At 51.8% G+C, this 15,156-nt stretch overlaps 1 protein-coding gene across 2 annotated transcripts in view; it reads right to left on the reverse strand.

Moving 5' to 3' along the window:
- The window catches only part of ARHGEF10L (Rho guanine nucleotide exchange factor 10 like), a 150,799-nt gene that overhangs the window by 119,938 nt on the left and 15,705 nt on the right, over positions 1–15,156 (reverse strand). The window contains exon 1 of one of the 2 annotated variants that reach the window (XM_031464188.2): positions 14,126–14,196. The exons of the other annotated variant lie outside the window; for it this stretch is intronic. The gene's annotated coding sequence lies outside the window, so the exon portion shown is untranslated. Of the gene's footprint in view, positions 1–14,125; positions 14,197–15,156 lie in introns of those variants that run through there. 2 annotated transcript variants of the gene reach the window in all.

A 15,156-nucleotide genomic window follows, 5' to 3' on the forward strand; every position in this document is an offset into this window, starting at 1 on the left:
CCCACCCTGGCTGAGCATCCCTACGTGACGCTGTCTGTCTACTTCACCAGGCTGTAGCACACGTGACACAATGTCCAGGACTGTGTCTGGCCTAAAAATTATGTTCTCAGCACCTTCCCCTGCACCTAGACCATCACAAGTCTCAATAAATATTTGCTGAATGAATGAGAAACAAATGAACAAAAGACCTAGAGAGCTTTTTAAACATGGAGCTTTCTGGTCCCAGCCAAGATCTGCTGGTTTAGAATCACTAAGGGTGAGACTCAAGAATTCGTATTTTGTTCCAAAGCTTCCTGGAGATTCTGATAATCAACCAGGTTTGGGAAACAGTTGCTTGCAGGGCAGAGGAGTAGCCGGCTACTGAGGGCTGTGACCATGAATGAGGGCAGCTCAGGACAGGGTTGCACAGAGTTATGGCCAAACCCAACAGGTTGTCACTCTCCTCATCATTTTTTAGCTCAAAGAGAGTCTAAAAGCCTTTTTCAAAGTGTGGTCCTTAAACCACTGACTTCAGAACAACCTAAAGGATGGAGAGGCTTTTTAAAAATGTGGATTCTGAGGTCCAACCCCAACCTACAAACTTATAGAGTCTCTTGGGGAGACCCGAGAATCTGCATTCTTTGCAGGCTGTCTGGGTGACTCTGGCACACACGAATGTATGAGAATCACCGGCTCATGGTTCCCCGAGTGCTCAGAACACCTGCTGTGTCCAGCACCTCATGCACACCTAACCTCCTGAGAGGGAAAAGTTCCTGTCAGGACATCCTGGATGACCCTAAGAAACCCAGCAAACAAGGGCGTGAGGCCAAAAGGTACCAGCTGCGCCCATTCCTCAGAACATCAGCCCCAAAGGGAACTGACACGTCACTAAGCCTAGCCTCACCTTACAGACGTGGAAACTGAGGCCTAGGGAGCCCTGCATCTTGCCTAAGCCAGGTGGCCATGCCCCAGGCTCACCCTACCTCGCAGCCTCTGCACATGCTCCCAGGTGAGCCAGGCAGCGGGGCAGCGGCTGCCAGCCCTGGATATCTCAGCCACTCTTGCTGCCCCAGGAAGACAGGTTGGCTCCAATCATGGGAGGCTCCTTCCCTCTCCACCACGTATGGTGATAAAGCAACTCGTACTCCAGGGAGAAGGGGGCATCAGAGAACGGAACGAGCAGAAACAGCCTGGGTGGATGTGGTGATGCTGATCCCAGGGAGAGTGCTGAGGGGGCTGATTGTGTCACAGCTCAGTAGGGATGCTACCCCAGCCCCTACAATCAGTCCACAGGGCCTGAGTTTAAATGTTTAAATAGTTCCGAGGAACCACTGACATGTGTTTCTCAATCTGCATATCTGGGGGAGCACTTATGTCCTGAAATATGTGAATATATATTCACTGAAAAAAAAAGGTATTCAATGGTCAAAGGCCATGGAAGAATCAGAGTAGAAATCTCCCTCCTGGAGACTAACAATACTCAGCATGTTAAAGGCACTGAAAAGTCCTGCAATTTCAGAAACTGCCTAAATCAAGACACAGATGAAGAATGCTGGAAGCTAAAAGGAATTACATGCCTCACCCAAAGTCACAGGGCTGGAAAGCGGGGGCGGTGGGACCTGAGCAAGACAGCCTGCCTCCAGAGTCCGCGCCGACGACAACCACTGTCCTTACACTCAGCAAGAGGATTCCTCTCATTTACTATTGTGGCTCTGTTCTTGTTCTTCTGATGGGAGGGAGAGAGGGCGGGTGGTACAGGGCCTGGGCAGGAAGTCATGCCCATGAAAGAGGCCAGGAGGTGAGGCTGAGGATCCAGCTTCCCAAACCCTCTTCTGTTCCTAGGTTGGCCGCCACTGGCTTGTGACCTGGCGCAAGTCACAGTCCTTCTCCAGACTGAGATGTCCCACACATAAAACTAGATCCTAGACTGCTATCTAACTATAGGGCTCCTGAGCTGTTTTCTCAATTTAGTCTCCTCTTGTCCCTCAGGAGACAGAGGACAAGAAGTAGGAAACAACGGCAGATGTCTGACTCCTGCAGACTCCCAGCAACCTGCAATCTTCCACTCGTGGATTATTAGAATTGGTAGAGGCCCCAGATTCTCCACCTGGCCACTCTGCAGAAGAGGAGACTGAGGCTTAGGGTGAAGTCAGGGGCAGGATGAAATGCTGCCCAAGCCCTCCCGGCTGGCTTGAGGAAGAGGCGGGACTGGAACCCAGGAGCCTGGCTCCCAGGCCGGCACTCTTCCTGAGAGGCCCTGGGCTCTGGGATGTTGGGATTCCTGTCAGCAAACACTGGGCATTCTGTCAATCCCTTGGGAACACGTTTAGTAGTATCCCTATCTCACAGATGAGGTAACCAGGACTCCAGACAGGCAAGACACCTGCCAAAGTGATGGGGCTCCTAAGGCGCAGGGCTCTGGGAACTGCTCCCCATCTCTCCCAGCCCCCAAGAATGAGGCCTCTGCCCGGCTTCAGTCAAATACAGCTGCCCTCCCCAGCGGGTACCGCCTCCCTCACTGGCCTCACATGACCTGGCCCAACCCCAGAGAGTTTTCCAATCACTCACTGGGGAGGAAGCCAATACCCCAGGAAGCTGCTTAAACACAGGGCCCTGGCTCCTGGGAAGGCCACCTCCCAGCTCCCAGCAGACCCAGCTCCTCCCTCCCAGAGGCACCACCCATTCTCTGAGACTGCAAATGGGCAACATTTAAAGGCACAAGGGAACCCACAGATGGTGACATTCTAAGGGAGCCTCCGGTGAGCCCTCCCTGGAGTTACTCACCACCTGCTTCCACCCTTGAGGCTCTGGCTGTTTCATTCAAGTCTGAGCCTGGATGCCCTGTTATGCTGTGTGACCTCCGGAAAGTTGTTTAACCTCTCTGAGTGTGAAACAAGCAAAGTTTGGGGAGCAGGAGGGGAGCAGCAGGAATCAGAGAGCCTGTAACAGCCGCTAAGGGTCTCCCTGATGTCTCTGGTCCCTCCAACTCAGTCTCCACTCAAGACAAAAAGTTCTGACCATGCTGATCAGGTCCCTCCCTAGTTAGAGACACTTGATCAGCTCCCCGTGGCCAAGATAAAGTGCCAGGTCCTATTGAGATGTCCAGAGCTCTCAAGCGGTGTCCCTCCACCAAGCCCCTCCCGACTGGGCAGGGCCCTACTCTGCGCTCACTCACCCGGAGCCTTTCCACATGCCTGGGACGCTTACCACCCCCTGCCCTAAACTGACTCTGCCTCTCGGCTGCTCCATTCTGCAATCCCTAAGAAGCTTCTCTGAGCCCCGATGTGATGCCTGGGTCAGGTACTCCCCCTCTCTCCACGTCACCTGCCTGCGCCCCGACTCCCCATCCCACCCAGAAGGAGCGTCACCATATTTCACGCATCCTGAGCTCCCAGTCCTGTGTATGGCTTCCAGTAGGAGTCCAATAAATGTGTGTTGAGAGAAAACTGTGAGGACAGGCAAATGAAAACACATTAACTAATGCACGAGCTCTGGCATCCTCCTCTGCGGTGAGTGTCGTGGGAGAGGAGGCCGGACTCGCTGGGTGTGGACCCTCGCCCCTCCCGTAGCTGGCACGGGCTTGCGGGGTGGTATGTCACATCTCGGGGTCTCTCTACCCACCGGAGAACGAGGATAAGAGCACCCACACCTCACTTACGGTGAGGACGCAATAAGCTAATCTCCCGGTGCTTAGCTCAGTGCCTGGCACAGACAGGCGAGGTCCTGGCACTTGAACTCTGCGGGAGAAAATTGGGAGGGAGGCACAGGGCAGCAAGCTTCTGCTGCAGGGACCGAGTTCCCTTGACACCACACTCCCAATTGGCTCGAATGCTGACACATCTGCCAGCAAGGGCCCCACGCCCCGGCAGCCCGGCGCCCTGCAGAATGTGAGCCCCACAGAGTCAGGAAATGAAGGCTCAGCCCACTGTGCCACCTCAGACAAACCACAGACCTCTCTGATCCTTTCTCTATACAAAAGTGGGCTGAGGCTGCCTCCATTGTTGTGGGGACACAGCCATCTCTGTCAGTTCCTTTAGTGGTGGCAGAATGACCTCTCCCAGGGTGGGCAGTCTTGGTGGGCCTTTACCCCACCCTCCTCTGGTCAAGGTTTCATTGAGAAACATGAGGTCATCAGATGGGACTGACTCCTACATCCCCTCCTGTATAATCCAAATCCACTCATCTTCTTCCATTTCCTAAGAGCATCCCTGCTCCCATCAAAGGTCAACCCCTCCTCCTGCCAACCCCACATCATCACACTGGGTACCACCCTCTCCCCTTTCCCTAAAGATCCAGGTTCTGTGTCTGCTCCAGGTCTCCTGTCCCCTCTCAGAGCAGTCCCGGCCACCAACACAAAGCACTCTCCCTTCCCACCCCCTTTCCCTCCACCCAGGACATCATTTCCCACCTCCCCTTCACTTGCCCAACATCTCAGCACTGTCCACAAACACTGTTTCTCCTTGCTCCCCTCCCATCCACGCAGCCACTCCCACTTCAGGTTCCAGCCCCATCACTCCTCCGGAAGTGTTCTTATAAAGGCCCAAACCGCCTCCAGAGTCTGACCTTACTTCAACGCCCTGCAGCCCTGTTGACCGCTAGCTCTCTTCTGAAACAGTCCTCACGGCAGCTTCCCAGATACCCAACTCCCTCTCCCCCTGGCACCTAGGCTGCCCCTTCCCGGGCTCCTCTCTTGGCTCATCCTCCCTCACCTCCCCTCTGGGTTGTCCCACCTGCACCCTCTATATGCTAATGACACCCAGCCCAGGGGCCCCGCCACTCCCTTGCACTTCTAAGCAACCTCTCAGTGTGAACCTATCCCCAGCTGGATTCTTGGATTCTCCAAAACCCATGCTCCCCTACCCCTTTAACTACCTTCTGTTAATGACACCACCACCCACCTAGATACTCAGAGGAAGATTCTAGAAGTCACACTTGACTGCTGGAATCCTCTCTTTTCCTCACTTCCTGTGACCAATCCACCAGCAGTTCCAGTCAATTCTCTCTCTGATAAGTCACTTCTCCCCAACTCCTCTGCCACCACTCAAGCCCAAGCCACCTCACCTTTCCTCCAGGCCCCAGCTCCACCCCCGCCCCCACGGCCAGTTCCCCCCTCCCCCGCAGCCAGAGCGCCCCTTCCTGAGGTCAGTCGGAGCCCACACGCAGGATGGAAGGCAGGCACATGGTCACCAAAATGCGAGGCATCACCTCACTCATCTGTGTGTCCGTCTCCCGCCCCGCGGCACCCACTCAAGTGCTTCCACGTCATAGGCACCCAGTAAGTAATTCCTGAACAAACTGTCTGGAAAAGGTATATTTCTGTACGAGCTACTAACAGCCAGAATCCTGGGACTGCACTTTGTTAATAAAGGTATTCATGGGAAACAAAAGAAATGGCCCATGGCGGGCCCACTGCACCTGGACTGACTGTCCTGACCGCTTGCCTTGAACCACAGTGCTCTCCCCAGCCTCTTTTTACACAGCCCTCTCCCTCTTGCCTGCTGCAGGCACTGGGCTCTCTGCTGCTCAGACAGGCCAGGATCATTCTGGCCTCAGGGCTTTTGCATTTGCTGTGCACACACCTAGAACACTTTTCCCTCAGCTCTTTGCAGGGGGATGGGATGGGGGGGTCCTCCCTGTCACTCAAGTCTCAGCCTAAATGCCTCTCTTCATAGAGACCCCCCCAACCACCTCCAGCTGACAGATTCTGCACCACAACCCCCCACGTACACCCCCTCCTCTCCCAACACCACCCCCCACCCCCCAGTTATTCCCATGATACCACATTAGGTTGTTTCCCTCGCAGGACGAATTCCATGACATGCAGTTACTCTATTAATCTGTTTGACTCCTCTGGGTTTTGTCTCCACCATCACACGAGAGCCACAAGGGCGAGGCTCCGTACAGCTGGCCTGTTCACGGTTGTAACAACAGCCAACACTGCCAAGCTCCTCCGTGGACCAGGCACTGTCTGTCCCAAGCAGTGTACTTGAGTTATATCCATTTTACAGATGAGGAAACTGAGGTACAGAGGGGCCAAGTGAGTTGCCCCACGTCCAGCCTAGAAAGAGGCCCAGCAGGGAGCAGGGTGCCATTTACCCACACCCGCTTCAGGCCCAGCACAGCTCCAGCCCTCTGGGGGCCCTAAATAGGTAACTGAATAAATAAATGTTACACAACGCAACACTGAGAGATGCTGTCTTCAGGTGGTGCAATGAAGGGGAATTCTCATTTTCTTCTCTCTTTATTTTCCAAGTTTTCTCCAATGGTCACATAATACAGGCATAATTTAAAGTAAAATAAACCATTATTTTAAAAGAAATTCAAAGTTCTGGGTAATGTCTGGGTTCAGGAATATTTTTCTTCAATTTCCAGAGACTATTATTCCTCTACTTAATTTAAACCATTGTTTTTCTAGGGAAATTGAATAAAAAGCCTGCATTTTCAAAGCTCACTCCAAGTCTGCCCACTTCAAACAATGAAGAGAGGGAAGGGATGGGAGCTGGTTCCCGCCTCCGGTGCTAATGGCTGGAATTCAGGGATGCATACCAATCAGGCGGCCGCTGGGAGGGGGCATCCTGGAGAGGCCAGGCTCTCAGGAAGGAGGGGGTCCAGACCCAGAAATGCCGCCTCACAGGCAGAGGCCACCCCAAGGCACCTGCACTGCCTGGACTGAGGGTGGGCGGCAGCAAGAAGGTGGTGGCGAGGCCAGGGCCCAAGACAGGTGGGTGGGGAGGCGAACTCGTTGGCAGGGAGCGCCCTCTGGACGGACAGGTCAGGGAAGGATGAAGCCCTTGGCTCAGCACAGGCTCTCACCAAGTGGTGGGCCCAACCTGCGTTTCTGGCCAAGAGATGGCCTGCCCGCCCCTAGTTCCCACAGCGTGTGGGCCCTGCTGCCAGGGGCCGTCAGAGGCACAGCCAGGCCAGGCCCTGGAAGGGGTGGCGCTGCTCCAGGACCAGGGTTGAGAGCTGGGGCTCCGGGGCAGATAGAACCAGGTTAACCCAGGCTGCTTCCGTGACTCTGGGCAAGCGAGACAACTTTCCTGAGCTGCAGGAAGGAGCTGATGACAGCACCCACTCCTCAGGACCACCGAAGACAAGCTCCCGCATGCCTGTCACTCAGCAGCAGAGCTACTGCTATTCCCGTAAATACAGGCATTAGTATCAGCTCTTTCCAGACACAAGGCCCAGGGGCTCATCTGGGCACTGAGCTCTATTCTGGGCCTTGACCCTAAACCACACCACAGGGTGATGAATCCAGCTCTGCGGGTGACAAAAAACGCATTCACTTCCAACAGAATGACAGGGTGTGTTAAGATTCCAGACATCTGTCAAATCTTCTCTTCTTCCCCTCCTCAAAGGGAAAGGGAAAACAGAACAATGGGGAATAGTAGAAAGATCTCAGGGCCCACCTGGTCTGAGCCCGGCCACATACACTGTGGCCTTGGGAAAGTCACTCAACCTCTTAAGCCTCAGTTTCCTCATCTATAAAATGGGATAAGAGGACCCAACTGCAGGATCGGGATGGGAATTAAATTAATCAATGCACGAAAAATGTCTGCTATATACAAGCATTAAAGTACAAATGCGAGTTGTCTTTAAACAAACAAGCTCCCAATGATCTGACTAAAGGAAGGGCATAAAGTAGCAGAGGTATGTAACCAAAACCACTGGATAACCTAAGTAACAGTTATTTTTATCTTTGGCCTTTCCAGTATTATTGGGGGTGGAGGGAGGGCAGCAGACCCAGCTTCCCAATTCTGGGGTTTGTTTGTTTGTTTGTTTGTTTGTTTTGGGCCTGATATTAAAATGGAAACCTATTTTTAAGAATCCACCAGCCAATCCTAAAACTATAAGACACTGAGAAAGAAATTAAAGACAACACAAACAGATGGCAAGATACAACATGTTATTGGATTGGAAGAATAAATATTGTTAAAATGGTCATACTACCCACGACAATATACAGATTCAATGCAATCCCTGTCAAATGACCAATGACATTTTTCACAGAACTAAAACAAAAAAAAAAATTTTTTTTTTATTTGTATGGAAACACAAAAAACCTCAAATAGCCAAAAGTAATCTTGAAAAAGAAGAACGGAGCCAGAGGAATAACACTCCCTGACTTCAGACTATACTACAAAGCTACAGTAATCAAAACAGTGTGGTACTAGCACAAAAACAGACTCATAGAACAGGATAGAAAGCCCAGAAATAAACCCACATGCTTATGGTCAATCAATCTATGACAGAGGAGGTAAGGATATACAATAGAGAAAATAAAGTCTCTTCAATAAGCAGTGCTGGGAAAACTGGACAGCTATATGTAAAGGACAGCTACATGAAATTAGAACATTCTCTAATACCAGATACAAAAATCAACTCAAAATGGATTAAAGACCTAAATGTAAGACTGGATACTCTAAAACTCCTAGAGGAAAAAATAGGCAGAACACTCTTTGACATAAATTGCAGCAGTATTTTTTTCAATCCATCTCCTAGAGTAATGGAAATAAAAGCAAAAATAAGCAAATGAGACCTAATTAAACTTAAAAGCTTTTGCACAGCAAAGGAAACCATAAACAAAATGAAAAGACAACCTACGGAATGGGAGAAAATATTCGCAAACAATGAGACCAATAAGGGATTAATTTCCAAAATATATAAACAAATTTGCAAAATATCAAAACAAGCAAATGAACAAACAAACAGCCCAATCAAAAAATGGGCAGAAAATCTAAATAGACATTTCTCTAAAGAAGACATCCAACTGGCCAACAAGCACATGAAAAGATGCTCAATATTACTAATTATTAGAGAAATGTAAATCAAAACTAGAATGAGGTATCACCTCACACTAATCAGAATGGCCGTAATTAAAAAGTCTACAAATAATAAATGCTGGAGAGGGTGTGGAGAAAAAGGAACGCTCCTACACTGCTGGTGGGAATGTAAATTGGTGCAGTCACTATGGAAAAAGTACGGAGGTTCCTTAAAAACTAAAAACAGAGTTACCATATGATCTAGCAATCCCACTCCTGGGCATATATCCAGAGAAAATTCTAATTTGAAATGATACATGCACCCCAATGATCATAGCAGCACTATTTACAATAACCAAGACATGGAAGCAATCTAAATGTCCATCAACAGATGAATGGATAAAGAAGACGTGGTTTGTGTGTGTGTGTGTGTATGTATGTATATATGTATATATGTGTATGTGTGTGTGTATATATATACACACACACATACACATATATAATACAACGAAATATTACTTAGCCATGAAAAACAGTGAAATAATGCCATTTGCAGCAATATGGATGGATCTGGAAATTATCATACTAAAGTCAGACAGAGAAGGACAGATATCACATAATATCACTTATATGTGAAATCTTAGAAAGTGATACAAATGAACTTATTTATAAATCAGAAATAGACTCACAGACATAGAAAACAAACTATGGTTACCAAAGGGGAAAGGGGTTAGGGGGAGGGATAACTTAGGAGTTTGGGATTAGCAGATACAAACTACTACATACAAAACAGATTAACAATGAGTTCCTACTGTATAGCACAGGGAACTATATTCAGTATCTTGTAATAACTTACAATGGAAAAGAATCTGAAAAAGAATACACACACACACACACACATATATATATATGAATATGTATAACTGAATCCCTGAAATTAACACAACATTGTAAATCAACTATACTTCAATAAAAATTTAAAAAGAAAAAGAAGCCACCAGCTACATGCTGGGGCTGAAGCAGCAGCAAGCTTTGGGGATAACAAGAAACTACCAAGAAAACTTAAAGATCTGCAGGGTGATGGGCAGTGATTCACAGAAGAGGACTGGCAGGGTTCCTTTGCTGGTACCCAGATGATGCTGTGTGCTCTGACTTGAGAAAGGCTCAGGACTTCACCAGTTCTGCACAAACTCTGCAGACTCGGTTCACCCGACACCTGAGCCAGACTGAAATTCCCACAGCTCATGCCTCTGAGCCTTTTACACGTGCTGTTCCTTCTACCCAGACCCTTGCCCTCTCCCCACATTCTTCTGCTGTCCTCTGCACACACCTCCACTGTAAGTAACTAGGCACATGCCCTCTCCCAACCAGAGCTCTCAGACTGTACAAGAGCTAGTCTGTCCATTCAAGTCTGAATCTACTCTGCCCCTGAGTCCAAATAGACGGTCCTGCCCACTGTGGCCTAAGCCACCCCTAGACAGCTCTAGCCACCTGTGCCCTGACCATCACAACTTCACCAGCCCCGAGCTATGTGACTTGTCCACAGTCCATCCTCAGACACCACAGCCATTTTGCTTCCCAGATACCTGGGTCATCTTGAGTGTGGTTGTTCAATCAATGGCAAAGCAGGCTCTCAATTAACTGAAATTTATCCTCATCCTACATCCCCTCTTCTTGGTGCGTGGTAATATGAGCAACTGTTTCTGGACTGGAGAGCTCATTTGAGGGCAACTTATAACCCTACCATCAGAGCCGACCCAGCCCAGCAGCTGCCGATCCCATTCTGCTCCTGTGAGGACCCTAAAGCAGCCCTGCAGTCTTGTCACATCAGGATGCAAACTCCAGGGAGAGGCTATGCCCAGGTCGCTCACTGCTGGGTCCCAATGGTGTGATAGTAAATGTTTAACAAACTGGTTCTCGGCAGAGGGAACCTAGATTTGCAGTGTCTTCCAATTTCGGTGATGTGAATTCTCTCACTATGGCCAATTTCAAGCTACAGGGTGACACCACTGAACAGAGCTGGGACACATGGGCAGCAGCATGCCAGTATGTACATTACAGACGGCCCCCAACTTACAAGAGCTCAACTTACAATTTTTTTTTTAACTCTACTATGGTGTGAAAGTGATAGGAATTCAGTGGAAACCGTACTTGGGATTTTGAATTTGGATCTTTTCCCGGGCTGCTGACATGCAGTCCAACACTCTCTCGTGATGCTGGGCAGCGGCAGCAAGTCCCAGCTCCCAACCAGCCACGCAATCACGAGGGGAAACAGCCCATACGCTGACACCCATTCTGTCCCCAGGCAACCATCCTGTTTTTCACTTTCAGTACAGTATTCAATCAATTGCATGATACATTCAACACTTCATTATAAAATAGGCTTTGGGTTAGATGATTTGGCCCAACTTCAGGCTAATGGAAGTGCTCTGAGCACATTTAAGGTAGATCAGGCTAAGCTATGCTATTCGGTACGTCCGATCTATTAAACGCATTTTCAATTTAACGAAGGGTTTATCAGGACCCACTGTAAGCTGAGGAAGACCCGCATGAATATACACAAACAAAAGACACAAATAACCACAAATACATAAGTAATGGTGAAAAACAGCAAAATAATTCAGAAGTACTGTATTTTGAGTACTTACCACCCCTGTTTTTAGTATGATTTATTTCATTGTAAATTTATATACTACAGCCAATTTATATACTATAAACTTACGTTGAAAAGCCAGCTCACGAAATTCCTAAAATTTAGCAATCAGCTCTCATGCTTCGGTACAAACTGACTCCAGCACACCACTGCCCGGGGCCCAGCATGGCCAAGCAAGGACAGGTCACTCCCAGGAGCTCTATCAGACAAGGTCCCCAAAGGAAGGTGACTCTGATGCCCTCCACTGAGGCAAAGAGAGACAAGGAACTCTTCCCGGACACGTGGCAAGAAAGGAGCTGAGCTGGGGGCCCATGCGGCACAGTAGGGCAGAAAGAGAACATTGTCCCACTTGGCTGTTTATGAGCCCGATTCTCTCCCTTGGACTTGAGGGCAAGGATGGTAGACAAGAATACAAAGGTACTGAAGACAAGCTTGCAGAAGAGAGGAGGGGCTGGGTGGTCAGGGAGACCCCGGCTTGAGTCCTTCACTGACTGTGACCTTAGGCAGTCACTTAAATGCTGTGCCTCATCTTCCTCATCTGTAAAGTGGGTATGAGCCCATCTTCACTGCCTAATTATCAGGGCTGTTGTAGAAACGATAGTGGACATGAAAGAGTGATATAAATCTAAGTTACTATTATCATACACGGGTACACAGTACATATCACACACTTTTATCTTTTCAAAACTTATCTAAGATTATATTCTTTCCCCTCTGCTCCCTCCCACTGCTTAAGAGATCACATGTGCAGCAGCTAGCCCAACATCTGGCACATACCAGATGCAACAAAGATCTGCTAATTTACAGTTATCTGTCAATTTATTATTGATTTAAATAACCGTAGGCCTTCCTCTTAAACTAATCTGGTACCTGGGCCCCCAAAAGTCACCCAAGTTTCCCCTTTCCCCAGACTCCTCCACAGCTAAACTGTGAAACAGCACAATTTAGCAAACAGTTCCTGGACATCCACACAACCCACGTTTACTGAGCACCTACTATGTGCCACGCACTGCTCTAGGCTGGTGATCAAGACAGACATGGTCCTGCTCTCAAAGGCTTGCAGTCCACTGGGAGGTATGAAAAGCTACCCAGACCACAGCGAGGGCTCTAAGAGCATTGTGAACAGGAATTCTTGGGCCAGCCTGGCTGCCCAGAGAGGAGGAGATCCCTGAGTGAGAAGCAAAGAGGGGAAGGATAGGACCAGCTTTCTAGAGAGAGGGAACAGTCAGGGCAAAGGCTCTTTGGTGGAAGAGGAAGAAACAGGAGAACTCGGGAAGGCAAGTATGATGGAGCAGAGTGAGAAAGACACGAGTACCACCAGGAGCCTCACAAGTCATAAGAAGGGCTCCGAGCTTCACCATTAACCCCCCAATCACAGGGAGCTTGGAGATTTCCAGACTGTGCCCTCCTTTCTAGTTTATGTACTGAGGCCTGGACACCATGGGACAAATGCTGGGGGGATGGACAGAGGAACCAACAGCTCAGGGCCACCAGGCAGGACCTGCAGGGAAGGACTGAGCATGTTAATGAGCCTGCACAACCTGTCCTCTCTCCCCAGCATCCGAGGAGGAGCAGATGGGGCTTTGGCAGGCGGGGGTGACTTCTCCTGACTGAATCCCTCGGGAAGGCTAAGGATGCAGAGGCAATATCTCAGCTCTAAAGCTAGTGGGAAGTGCATCCCACCCCAGCCCCCACCAGCACTCCCCTACTGTAGCCCGAGGCAGGGTCACCACCCTCAGGCTCTCAAGGCTAAAGGGAGATTCCTGACCCCCTGCCCCAGGAACCCGGCCTGGGAGAGGGAGGAAGAACTATCCCCACATGTTCCTACATCGGGCTTGGCCTCCCCATCAGCTACCACCCCTGGAGCCCTAGAAGGCAGGTCTCCATCTTCACAGGGCCCACTCCGGACACACTTTTCTGCCTCAAGGAGTGTCCAGGCCTGAGCAGGTTGTGCAGCCATGGCCTTCCAGCTGACCCCGGTATCTTGCCTCCCACACTCCCCTCCTCCAGGAGGCTGCCCCGGTTCTGCAGGGGCCCAGAGGGGGAGAAGCTGGCCCAGAACAGAGGCAAGAAGTACATTCCCTGACTCCGTGTAAACCCAGGGACCCTCAGGTCAGTCCAGGGGGAGGTGAACCACGGTGACAGCAAGACCTGAAAGCACACCCCTCCCCGACCGAAGAGAAAGTAAAGCAGAGCGTGGGGGTGGTGATTCCCAAACCGTCCCTCCCAGAACCTGCTAAGGTCACACACTCACTCAGACACACACGCCGATGCACAAAGGCCAGACAAGAGTTACGCAGAGGGATGGGACACTTGTGGGGTAAGAGGATACACACACGAGTGATACAATCACTTCAATGACACTGGAGGGACCTACACGCAGAGAGGAGATTCCGGCCCCGGGACTCTGACCCCCAGAAACACAGATACACACTCGCAGGCACACCCAGGGCACACGGAGGAGACACGGGGTCCGGGAGACACTCTCCCCGGAGAATCGGGGACACACAGGATCATGCAGAAGCGGAGACGCATGCAGGGGCCGGGACCACACGGGCGACCGGGACCTTGGACTCGGGGACACTCGCCCAGGGACGCCCACGGCCCCGGAGAGATCCAGGGCCACACGGACTCCCTGGCGAAGTCTCGGGGGCCGCGGGCGCCGGCGGAGGCCCCCACCCGGCCCCCAGCCCGGCCCCGCGCCCCGCCGCGCCCCGCGGGCCGCACTCACCGGCTCCGGCCGCTCGGCCGCGCCTTTGTTGTCCGCGCCGCTCACAAAGGCGCCGGCGGCCGCCCCGCGCCTCAGCTGCCCCGGCGGCCGCGGGCGCCCATGGCCGGGCCGGCCCAGCCCCGCGCCCCAGCCGCCCGGCCCGCCGCCGCCACCGCCGCCCGAGCCAATGGCCGCGCCGCGCGCCGCCTGCGAGGTCACGGCCCGGCCGGGAGTGCGCCCGCCGCCACCGCCGCCGCCGCCGCCAAGCGGCCTGGTCCCGCCGCCGCGCACTGCGCGACGCGGCGCCGCCCCCGCCCGCCGCCCGCCGCCCGGCCGGCTCGCCGCGGCTGAAGTCACCGCTTAACCCCTGGTGGCCGGGCCGCCGCGGCCGCGCCCGGAGACCCCCGGGAGGCGGGGAGCTGCCCCCAGCCACCCCCCGCGACAGGAGGGATCGATCCCTCCCGATGGCCGTCCCGGAGTCACGTCGACCCAGCCTCTGGCCACACGGGTGAGGAAACTGAGGCCATCAGGGGTGGAGCCTGGTCTCGGGTCACACAGGGACCCACTTCACCCCTTCACCCCCTCCATGACCCCTCTCTCTTCCCCAGTTCTCCCACCAGAAGCTCCCACATACCCTCCCCCTTCCCAGGCGCTCTCCTGAAAGGTCCCGCACCCACGCTGCCTGCTTGCTTCTCCCTGGCTTCCAGTTTGCCCAGGGCTTCCTCAGAGAGTGAGGGATTCCCGGGTTGGCCCCAGAGGAAAACCCAGACCTGTGATGGGACCGCACCCAATCTCAGCGGCAGAGACCCCTCCATCCCCTCCTAACCACCTTAGATCAGCCTTGCATCCTGGTTTCAGTTAATAACCTCAGGAACCATGGTCCTTGCAGCTACTGTCATTGAGGGCTTTGAACTAGTAATCACCCTAACCATGTAGCTCCATTTTCCTGATGGGGAAACTTAGACTCAGAGCTGTGAGTAATTTGCCAAAGCTCACCCAGCAAGGAAGTGGTCAAACCGAGATCCTAGCACACCCCTCCCTTCTAGCCCCTA

The sequence above is a fragment of the Camelus dromedarius genome, chromosome 14 (assembly GCF_036321535.1).
Source record: "Camelus dromedarius isolate mCamDro1 chromosome 14, mCamDro1.pat, whole genome shotgun sequence".
Classification (NCBI taxonomy): domain Eukaryota; kingdom Metazoa; phylum Chordata; class Mammalia; order Artiodactyla; family Camelidae; genus Camelus; species Camelus dromedarius.